This window comes from Aplidium turbinatum, chromosome 1, assembly GCF_918807975.1.
Source record: "Aplidium turbinatum chromosome 1, kaAplTurb1.1, whole genome shotgun sequence".
In the NCBI taxonomy this organism is placed as follows: Eukaryota; Metazoa; Chordata; class Ascidiacea; order Aplousobranchia; family Polyclinidae; genus Aplidium; species Aplidium turbinatum.
Genome location: NC_137472.1, coordinates 19,863,586 through 19,875,524, shown reverse-complemented (window position 1 = coordinate 19,875,524; position 11,939 = coordinate 19,863,586). Strand labels below are relative to the sequence as shown.

The window sequence follows — 11,939 nt, the reverse complement described above, 5'->3', positions numbered from 1 at the left end:
AGTTGTATGTATATTATTCCTGAAGAGGACATCTTGTGATGTCGAAAACGTTTGATATTTAATTGTTGCGTAGTTTTGTGTTTTTTGTAAATATAATAATCTTTAATATGTTAAACTTGATAACGTTGCTCGGCTTCGTATGCCTATGGTTCTACAATACAAAGTTGTTTTAAAATTATGTACATGTTAATACAAAAACATGCTTTAAAATTAATGCACAAATACTGTAGAAGAAACCGAGCATAAAACTATTCGATATTCCTTTTATTGCTTCATCATCCTCAGGTTCCTTCCTCTTGGGATTGGAGGCAACGAAGCGCCAAATATTTCTGTTTTTGCTGACTCATTATCTGTGCTTTTACAATAATGACTTCTTAATGTGTTTGCAATCTTTAATTATAAATTTCCATCGCTTTAGCTCAGTGTTTCTCAACATTTTTTAGCTTAACGTTCCCTTCATGACCTGGCAAAATTTTACCCCCCACCAACGAAAACGATTAATCACGAAAAGCGAATGTAAAACAATAAATACTATTAATACTACCAAAAGCGCTCAATGCCAAGCAAAAAATCAAGCAGAGCGAATTACATCAAATATAAGCTAGTCACCAGTCTTTATAACCCTTAGGCTACAGCTTGTTTTACCATAAAAAGGGGGATCATCAAAAGGTCCTTATTCTAATAGAAATATAATTATATTTTTCAATTTCTAAATGTAGAAGTAGAATTCTATTTGAATAAGAACCTTTTGATGATCCCCTTTTTAGGGTGAAACAAGCTGTAAGGGTTTTAGAGACTAGTAGCCTAACTGTATTTGATGAAAAGCAAATATATATTTGCGAGCATGAAAACAGTAGGCTATAGGCCTGCTGGTAGTCAATGTGAACCTTGGGCTTGGTCAGAAAGTGCCAGTTTGTTCACATCCGGTGTAAACCATTCGAAGTAAGTGAAAAGCATTCAAATATCACTTATGGATATGTCAAGTGGGTTTCGCTGTTTGGTATGTAGCAGAACAACACAGCTGAATCCCTTTTCCACCAGGTATGAGGTAGGAAATGCTATCACGAAGATACGAGCTCTTTGACGAAATCGTTACGCTGTACGGTAGATTGGTTAAACCAAACTGCCCCTCAATAATCAAAACGCCCCTCTTAAGCCGATGTAATCATACCGCCCCCTGCAAACTCAAAACGCCCCCCCGGGGGCGGTACCGCCCCCGTTGAGAACCACTGCTTTAGCTGAACAAAGCATATAATTTATAGACAACACGTTACGGAAAGCAGAAATCAATGACGCTACTACTACAAAGTAAATACAAGTTCGTAAAGTTTCTAATTCAGAAACTATAACTTAGATATCCTTGTTTTGTTGGTAAATTCTTTTATTGCTTGAACATTCATATGAACGATTTGTTTATGCATTAGAGTCCTTAGAATTTTAACGTGATGTGCTAATTGTTAGCTTACACCATGCTCATTTTAAAAGCTTCATCTAAAATTTTTAAGGTGTGAGTGTTCAAAAAATATTTTATTTCGTTTCACATGTATCTTTAAGTTTGCCTAACTATTTTGAGGTCAACATAAGCTGGAGTTTTTCTTCCATCTTTTCCCTACTGTCACATGGCTTCAAAAGCAGTGATAGAGCCTACATATGACTTTTAAATAAACAAGCAACTTAGCGACCCTCCTACAGTGCAACTTTTGTGCTAGACTTTCCATGTAGTTCAAAACAGACATTTTTGGTGCTGATTGTGTTAATCTCAGCTGTGACGTAATCTTGTTTTGTTATGCGATTACATCTTATTTGAAATATATTATTTTGCATGTTTAAACAGCCGGACTTTCTTCGTCAGTGTTTTTGTTGAATCACAAACACGTTTAGCCCAACAGTAAGCAAAAAAAGTCCCACCCTAATGTAACTTAGTAAATGATGTTTTGATGCCAAACGACGTTTTTAACAGCTAGTTAGCTATAACTGGTCGAATATACTGTAGGCCTACTGGTAGGCTATGACTTGGAATTTTCCTATTAGGCTACAATCAGACCTTGTTATCCTCTGATCTACGTTGGCCTAGGCCCTAAACTCTAGAGCCGAGAGTTTAGACTACTTTGATGTGATAATTATAGCACAGTTTGGCGTGGTTATCGGATTTTTAGGATCGAATACAAGATACGTTAATAAAATAACTTATATTTAAAGAAATTCATCTTGTATGCGGTTGGCAAAAATAACTTATAGAATAAACACACAAAGCCGAGTCACGCAACCAGATTTAACATATTTACGTTTAGTTTTGATACAAAATAATAAAGCTCAGACTGACGGGATTGGATTGCAATTATGCAGACTTGTAGCACAAAGTAGGTTACTGTACCGATACTTGCAAGTAATCATTATCCTATAGCCTTAGCCAGGGGCGCCGGAATGAGTTTTGACTGGGGAGGGGGGCAGGATTATGAAAAAAGGGCACTTTTTAAGTTTTAAAATTGTTCCCGACAATGGTTCACCAAATCAAACGTCATATAAAAACCGTTATGGTCTACTTAACCTAGCTGGCATCTTACGTCATGGAAATTGCTAGAAAATGTCCAAATATTGCAGCATCGTTCGTAAGACCTGATGAAACATTGCATCACCACCTTTGAACACCTGTTTGAATTGCGTGACAATGTCTTTCATTATTGCGTCACAGTTACTGTTTACGTGAGTTTGAGATATCGCAAATTATTCTAGTCATTCGTAAGGTTGTTGCTTGAAAGTTGGTCGCAAATTTAACTGTTTCGCTTAGTACTTGCCAGCTGGACGAAATTGCCGTCTTTTATCTAAGTAGTTTGTTGTAGTGACAAGTTTTAGTGGTGTACGGTGTTGCATCCCAATTTCGACAGCCAGGTGGCCAATTTTACAGAAATACAATTTTGAATAGACGGTTTCAAAGGAGTGTTTCTTTCGGTCATTACATACAGACGAACGGATTCGGGAATCTTATGTTACAATTTTCCCACGAAGAGATTATGGTTTACCGCTGTGACCAAAAATAAGGTATAGCGATAATGCTGGGCAGGTCGACAGATGTTCGACTGTTGAGTTCGACAGTTGAGACAGATGAAGATAAATGCATGAAATATATTGAAATAGGTTGAACAAGAAGAAACGAAAGATAAATTTCACGTTCATAGCGTCACAATCTGCTGCAAAGGATAAAATGTGTCCACGGGATAATTTGTAACTTATACCGGTAGCCTACTGTATAGTCACTATATAGTGTATAGGCTATAGACCAGGGGTGGGCACACTTTTTGAATTAGGGGCCAAAATTATTTTGTTCTTAGACTGGCGGGCCAAGTGATCGAGCCGCCACTTACATATAGTTTGTCACACGAATAACAAAGGGACAAAAAAAACGGAAGATTAAATTAACAAATAACTGAAAAATACAACCAAAAAACAAAATCGAATTTAAATACGACGTCTGACAGGATTGTCAAGCTTTATTTTTTGCCAAAGCATCGAAATTTGGCATCATTTTGGTTGTGGCGATAGTCAGGATAGATTTGAGGTGCGCATCACTCAGCTGAGACCTGTGGCTAGATTTGTTAAAATTCATCAAGCTGAACGTCTGTTCACAAATATATGTGGAACCAAACAATACCAGCATTTTTTGTGCCACCTTTCGAATTTCTGGAAATCTGGTGTTGCTTAGCGATGCGTAAAACTCATTTAGCTTCAGGGCTTCGAATTTCTCCTTTAAAACGTAGTCACTCTGAAGATCGATCAATTCCAACTGCAGTTCTTGTGGTGCTGTTGCAGCGACTTGTGAAAGTGGAGCCGAAATAATCTGAAATGGTTTTTGGAGTTTTTCGAAATCAAGAAATCTACGGCAAAATTCGTGGTGCAAATCATTTAGTGATTTGCTGTATTTATTTGCATGTTTAGGGGCTTCTTTCATCGTCAGTAATGTGGGGAAATGAACAAAAGAATTGTTGGACATTTGTGCTGAGAATAAAGCCAATTTTGATTTGAAAGCCGTAACGCTTGTGTACATATCGTGAGCGAAGAGTTCTTTCCCTTGCAGCTTTGCATTCAGCTCATTCATATGTGTTAATATATCGACAGAAAAAGCAAAATCACAGAGCCAATCTCTGTCCTCCAGCTCAGGAAATTCATCAGCTTTCCCGATTGACTTCAAAAATGAGGTAATTGCCTCTTTAAGGTTCCAGACTCGTTTACATGCTTTACCCAAGCTTAACCAGCGCACATGAGAATGATAAAGCAAGTCCTGGTGATCAGAATCAATTTCCTCAAGAAACTTGATAAATTGGCGATGGTGAAGTCCTCTCCCTTTTATGTAGTTGATCAGTTTTACTACTGCCTTCACTACATGATTGAGCTGCAGTACAGATTTACACAGGGCTTCCTGATGGATAATGCAGTGCAAAAAAGTTATATCCACCCCAGCATTTTCCTCATTCATCTTATCTTGAAGTCTTTTTAGCAGTCCAACATTTTTTCCTGTCAAATTTGGTGATCCATCAGTGGTGACATTCGTAAGTTTGTTCCATGGTAATTTAAACCTGTCGATCACACTAGTGACTTTAAGAAAAAGGTCCTCTCCTCGAGTAGTCCCTTTTAACGACTCCATTGCTAAAAGTTCTTCTATTATCTCAAACTTGTCATTAATTCCTCTGACGAAAATCAAAAGCTGTGCCGTGTCTCTTACGTCATTACTTTCGTCCAGCGCTAACGAATAAAATACAAAAGAATCTGCTTTTCCTTTCAACTCGTTAGCTAAGTGCTCATCAATTTGTTCTATACGGCGAGTTACAGTTCTGCGTGATAAACTGATTTGTTCATATTTGCTTTTTGCATCTGGACACAAGAGACTTGCTGTCTCTACCATGCACTGCTTGATAAATTCTCCATCGGAAAATGGTTTGCTTGCTTGTGCTATTTTGAAAGCCAGTAAAAAACTTGCCTTGGTGATTGACTCAGAAACTGCACTCTGCTGAAAAAGAGTGCTTTGCTGAATCCGAAAATTTGCCACTAATCTCTGAGAAACGTCCTTTCTTTGCTGAGTTGACAGGCTGCTATGATGGTTTGCATGATTGGTGTCAAAATGGCGGCGGATGTTGTATTCTTTCAAAACAGCAACGTTTTTTTGGCAAATAAGGCATACCGCAGTTGATCCCACTTCGGTAAAAAAGTATTTCGTCGTCCACTCCTTTTTGAACACTCTGCGCTCACTATCGACTTTACGCTTCTTCGCTGCACTCATTTTAACAATATAATTTATTAACAACTTAGCAATGTCTATTTCGCTTAGCATTCCACACTGACGAAACTGTTGATAAAAACACTAAACTAAGAAATATGGTACATTACTGGTTAAATTGACTAATAAAACTTTCTGTTTTTAGTGAACCTCCCAGCAAACTGTCCACTTGAAGCGGTTGACTGTCTCTTATCTATAGTCTCGTTCTGTTGCTCAACACAACAAACAGTTTACTAAAAAAATGAGGCTGGTAAACTGTTTGTTGTGTTGAGCAACAGAACGAGACATTACTGGTTAAAAGCAGAAAGCACTGTTGCGTCAAGCGACGCACAAATGTACCTGTGACATCATAATGCTCTACATTCTACATTGTATCGCTATTTAGAGACAAGAGGTATCTAATCCTCCTATTGAAACTTCACAATAATAAAACTTGCAACATGTCGATAACATCCGGCGGGCCAGAATACAAGAGCCGGCGGGCCGGATTTGGCCCGCGGGCCGTAGTTTGCCCATGTCTGCTATAGACCGACAGTAGAATGTAGACAAATATCAAACCAATTCGAAGTACATTTTACGCGCGCCGGTTACTCGAATGAGCTTATTTGCAACAGCATTTAAGTCTATGGTGTCCATCACCTGTTTGTGAATACAGTAGTCGCAAACAGTCGGTTGTTTAAACTTTTGTCTGTCATTGTGGTACGAAGCCACATTTTACACGCCTCGTGGCGCTAAAACTGCCTTCAGCATTCACCTTTCCTAATTTGACGCTATATCATAACAGCTTACTTACACTTTTTCTTCTAAAAATTTTTAACTTCCAGGTTCTCACACTCTTTGCTAAGCCAAGAACGTTTATAGGTTACCATTCCTTAGCTTTTCTACAATTCTATATCACTCATCAGATCTTTTTTCTAACTAAAACCCAGATCACGAGGAAAATTTTTTTCTCATAAGTCAGCCATCAACAATACCCAGAGATGTAGGCTACGTATACGCCGCAAATTCTACGCCGCATACTTGCGGCGTAGACTTTTTGTTTACGCTAACGCTTGCGGCCGCATTTTTTTGGATAGATTGCGCTTGAGGCTACGCCGTAAAGTTTTTGCGGTTTTTTAGCGCATAGCGTCAACGCATACTTTTTAATGTCTTTTTTTCGCTACAACACGCCAATACCTTCCAGCGCTGCAGTTGAAAGAATGTTTTCAATGGGCAAAGACATATTGGAACCAAAACATAGCAAAATGTCAGATGAACACTTTCAGATGCTTGTGTTTCTTCGTGGAAATTCAAAATAAAACTTGTTTGTTTCGAGTGATTTATACCGTGTGAATGTTTGGCACCTAGCAAACAAAATTAGTTTACGCTAGTGTATGCGCTGACGCTGACGCCGCCAACTTTTTTTACAAGTTGCGTTGACGCATACGGCGTATGGTTTTTCGAACGTTTGCGTTAACGCTGATGGCGTCAATATTTTTTGTATGCGCGTACATCACTGATAATACCCGGCCATACGGCCCTATCTTTGGTCCTATGCAACGCAAAACGGTCGTTAGTGGTGCCTCGAATCATTGGCGTTTGATTTTCACGGCTGGTAGTAGCACCAAACATAATTGTGACAAAACCTTCTTTGAAGAAGCATAGGAGTGGTAGGATTGCAATAAATTATGTTTGTGACCTACACAATAGCTCATTATCGAGTAATGGTAAGTTACAAGAACTAGGCCTACATACCAGTGTACAAAAAACAATGGCACGGAAGGGCATCATGCTACTGTGATACAGAATTTTGTGTGTGAATATTATTATTTTGAGGCAAAATGAAAGATTGTAATTAGGCTAAAAGCGAATAGCAGAAATTATTATTATTGAAAAATGTGCAGTAGCTCACTTCACCTTAACCTTAAAAGCTCACTTAACCTTAAAAGGGCACCATTGGCCCCCATCCAGATAAAATTTTAGGGCAGGAGGCAGGCCCGTAACTAGCTTGGAGCACCAGGGGGGCAAAAAGTATTCCAGAGGGGGCCCAACTTTTACCTTCCGTATCATGTACGAAAACGACGTTTGTACACAATGTGGTATATCTACGCAAAAACATTAATCGTATAGCAGCGTTTACATTAGCATAGATTATCATAGAAACAGCAGCGTAAACTGGCATTATAGAGTCAATTACATACTGTAGCTTTTAAAGCAGTTATAATGACGATAGCATAGAAATTGAGAAACAAAATCATTTTTAAAATATCCGATCCGGATCCGACCATCAACTAGCGATAAAATGGTTAAAAATAGGCATAGAAGCTGCAGTGAAATAAAAATTTATGACTTTGTAGTTGACTTTTTTGGTAGTTTTAATCCTTTCATGAACTTCGAGTTCGTTTTAGTTTATTTGCATTTTCCTCTAATGCGCTGTATAAATCACACAAAATATACACAGAAAATAGGCGTTCAACTATGATCAAATAGGGCTGCAGCCGCTGCACCTGTCACTCATCGTTTTGTAAATAATTGTACAATGTGTAACCTACATTGCACCTATTTTTCCCTAGTGCAGAATCAACAATCATCTCTTCAAGATCAATCTTTTAAGGATAATATTGAGAATGTATTTCACACCATCAGTGAAATATATCCTCGCCATAGATAGGTTAGGTCCTCCCAGAAGGCGTTGGTTGACTTCACTGAGTCTATTAACAAAAACGTTCACCTCTATTTTCTCGGTCATTTTCGTTTGAAACCCAACAGGACCAAGTTCGCCTGTCTTGTCTGGAACATAGACCTGCGTGTAGGTTTGTCTATCCGAGGTAAGACCGAGAAGCCACTCTCACAAACCGCATTACTGGACCCAAATGATGCCATAGTAGCAGCAAGTTTATATACATTCGGGAAGGCCAGTCGTTGATTGTACAGTTCTTTCAGTAGGCTAATATATTGGAATTTTGCAACTTCCACACGGTCATGTAGGAACTGTTTTGCAACTTGCAATTCCGCCTCTGATGGAATATCTATCTTCAGTTGCGTATATTGGCCTAATGGAATAAGAGATTCACGGTCTAAGAAGTTTTCATATTTTCTTAAAAGGGCACGAACAGATGTGAAAAACCAAAAATTGTCAGCAAATCTGAGTTTCATCTCCAAAACAATGTCGTCTATCACAGCATAGGCTACATCAGTAACTTTCTCAGATCCCTTTCCTCTTCCATTCCTACAGCAACTAGTAGGCTAGGCTAACTCTTCCATCACCAGGAAATCACAAATCAGTAAGGCGTGTATTTGGCAGTCAACTTTCTGCACCGTATTCTGGAGACTTATCGGCTATCACACTGCTTTGCTCAGTTGGAAACTGGTGTATTCTGGATCTAACCAACATTAAATCTCGAATCTGTCTAGCACAACATTCGACCACACCATTAAACACACAATGTTTACAATTAAACAACACAAAAAAATCAGATATAAAACTGAAAAGTCAGCAAACAGAGCTAATTAGCCTAACATCATTTTTTCCAGGGGGTGCCAAAATTTTTGTAGGGGGAGCTTCGCCCACCCTGCGCCCCTCCTAGTTACGGGCCTGGCAGGGGGGGACGATCGCCATATCATTTATAAGTATTCAAAAGGATGTAAAAAATTCTTCATACGTAACATTCTACTTGTATTTTACTTGCTGGCGAAGCGTGTCTTCTTTTTAGGTGATGAAAATATGGTAGGCCTAAGTAATAACTTAGGCTAAACTAAAATGTTACAAAATAAAAGTTTTGGCTACCGTAGCCTACCTACTTTATTTGTTAACTGAAATATTTTAAAATAAAATTTATCAATGTTAGGTCCTTTCGTTCAGTGGGCCCGTGCCGGCGTGCAGTCGGCTATAGCGCTGTGCCGGCCGTAGTTGGGCTCATTTGCTGCGGCCCTGCAGTAGCCTACCCTAAATTCTGTTTTTTTTGCAAATATAGATAACTTAATTGTACTCAGTCAATAAAGTACTTTTAGTACAAAATGTAGGCTACGACTAAAATGAGCGACTATTTGATCGAAACAATAGGCTAATCAAAACGTTTAAAAACTGTGCTTCACCACTATGAACTCAGCTCGTGAAGTGGTTTGCTTTTCACGTCACGCTTCAAAGATCAGATGGTCGCCGCCCCCATAGCTTAGCGCGTAACTTGGTGAAGGAAGAAGCTTCAAGATGAACCGGCGCTGGTTCGACTCTCGGGGTGTGCGCTTAAGCGCATGGTGGCAATTGACTAGTAGACCGTATGGTCGTCTCGTTGTCTTCCTGCCGGTATGGGAACTTGTGTAACTTTTGCATTGTGTAGGGCTGTAGGCTATATTACTTGCATATTTCAAACATGTACCTATGTTCCTGTTACTGACAAATAAAACATTGATTGATTGAGCAACGCATTGTGCTAACTGTAGGCCTACCAGCTGCACTACAAAACTTTTTGCAATTTTAAAAAGAACCGTATGTTTAGCGCGGTAGGCTACCGTACTAACTACCGCCTTTCTTGTGTCGTGAGAACGCTGTAAGTCTTCGCACCCCCTTCTTTATGTATTCTTGCCTGAAGCTGCCTCCGCACTTTCTTTCTGCAGTAGGCCTACTTTTTTGCAACCATAGTGTTTCCAATGTTGCCACTCCCTTGTCGTGGAAAAGTACTAGATTTGACTGAAAAAAACACTAGATTCACAAAAAAACACTGGTATCATAAATACACGATCATTTACATGCATAATGTAGCCTACAAAAATCACAGCCAATGGCATTAGTGGGTGTTAAAAGCCTTTAAAATTTCAAAATAGAACTGAATTTTCCAGAAAGTGAGAGCCCTGAAGTCATAGCCGCAGAAAAGTAAAACATTTTGGGGGGCGAAAAAAATTTGCCCAATTTTATTTTTCAAATTTTCCCCAAATCTGGCCTTTACAAATATATTGTCAAGGTGGGGCAAGATGATCATCGTAAGGTTAAAATCTCCATAAAATTCAAAGTTTAAAAGATATTTACAAATTCTTAGCATTACAAAAGTATGTGTTCATCAGCGCATCTAATGGTAGCATGCTTTACATTATAAGCCAACAGCATGAGAATCTATAGCCATTTGAAAAAATGTGGACAAGATGATCAACTTGCCCGGTACTGGGGCAAGATGATCACACATATGGGGCAAGGTGATCATACATTTTATGCATTTTGTGAAGTGGGGAAAAATAGAAACAACTTGGTGTAGCCTCAAATTGAAGAGGCAAGCGACTGACATTATGAAAATCAACGATTGGTATGCAATACGTGAACTGCAAAAGAATCTTTCAAACGAACAGCAAAAAAACATTCAAACACACGGCACATTGCTCAACAGCTGGGCCATAGGTAGGCTACTCTAAAAGGGTAAATCATGGGGTACAATTGAACAAAACCCAATTCTTTACTGTAGCATGCATGAATGTCAAAAAAAGACTAATTTAGGAATGTCAATCGTTTGATTTCATGATATTCCCTATGCAAAAACGTTGATTTTTATTCTGCACCTCAAACATAAATGTGCTTCCTTTATAGTTGGGCCCTGCTTGGAGAATCTTAGACAAAGTTTTTACAAATTAAATGCGGACCGGTTAGCATTAAAATATAGTTGATGTGATTTTCTCTCGCTTCCACTCCCGAAGTGAGGTGACGGCAATTTGTGAATAATATCACTTTTTGTGAATGAAGCACTATCATCTTCATCAATTACAAAGAGAAGCTTTTCAAATGTTCCTGGTAAGCATGCATTTTCTTCAAAAATACTTCCTCGTATTCGCCATCTTCAAAAGAGTCAATTCTCACGATATATGGAACTACTCTCGATTTTCCGGTAATATTTCCTACAATGAAGTCTCCTTCTACAATTTCTGTAGGCATCACTTGAATCGCAGTCACTGAAGCTATCGGCAAAAAGAATTGGCATTGTATTGAAGTTCTAAAGAAGCATTCCCATGATCAGTTTTTCGTTTAGCCTATAGGCTATAGCCGTGCCATAGCCTAATTCTTTCAGAAAAAGTACCGTAAATATGTTATGAAGTATGGTAGGCCTAAACCAAAAGATCTGCAATAAAATTACAGTAACTCATGCAAATGTCACTTTATGGAATTTCACGAGGTTAACCAGCAGCAACAGTGCAAGCAATTTTAACTATAAATCCACTCATTTAAATTAGTCATAAAGTAGCAGAATTATATTGTCCAAAATTATTTCAAGTGGGGCAAGATGATAACCCTGATCAGTTTGCCCCACGTGCAACTGATCATCTTGCCCCATGCCAAACATTTTATTTTCAACTGCATAAGCCAAGCATTTTATTTTCAACTTTTTAAGTTTTCTGCTGAAACTTAAAAATATTAACGAGCTGTAAGAAGCAAGGCTAAATTAAGAATTCTTGAATCCCTAACTGATGCGCATACTTTCGCTTTTCTGACATTCTTCAAACACAACGTTATCATCTGCTTTTTGTGATTTCGCAATTTTACTTTTAGCTACCAAAATCACGTTTTTCAGCACAGCTCCTAAACGGCTAGTCTAAAATGGCTGAAAGTTACATACAAAATGGCGCTTTGGTAGAGCTGCCACTACTTGGCAGCATTGCGTTAAAGCTTTATTTTAAAAGAAAATAAATCGGGGTGATCATCTTGCCCCCGTGA

At 38.6% G+C, this 11,939-nt stretch overlaps 1 pseudogene; it reads right to left on the bottom strand.

The window, feature by feature from the left end:
• Nucleotides 1-3,481: 3,481 nt before the first annotated feature.
• LOC145787544 (general transcription factor II-I repeat domain-containing protein 2 pseudogene) lies at nucleotides 3,482-5,272 on the bottom strand (annotated as a pseudogene).
• Between the last annotated feature and the right edge of the window lie 6,667 nt (nucleotides 5,273-11,939).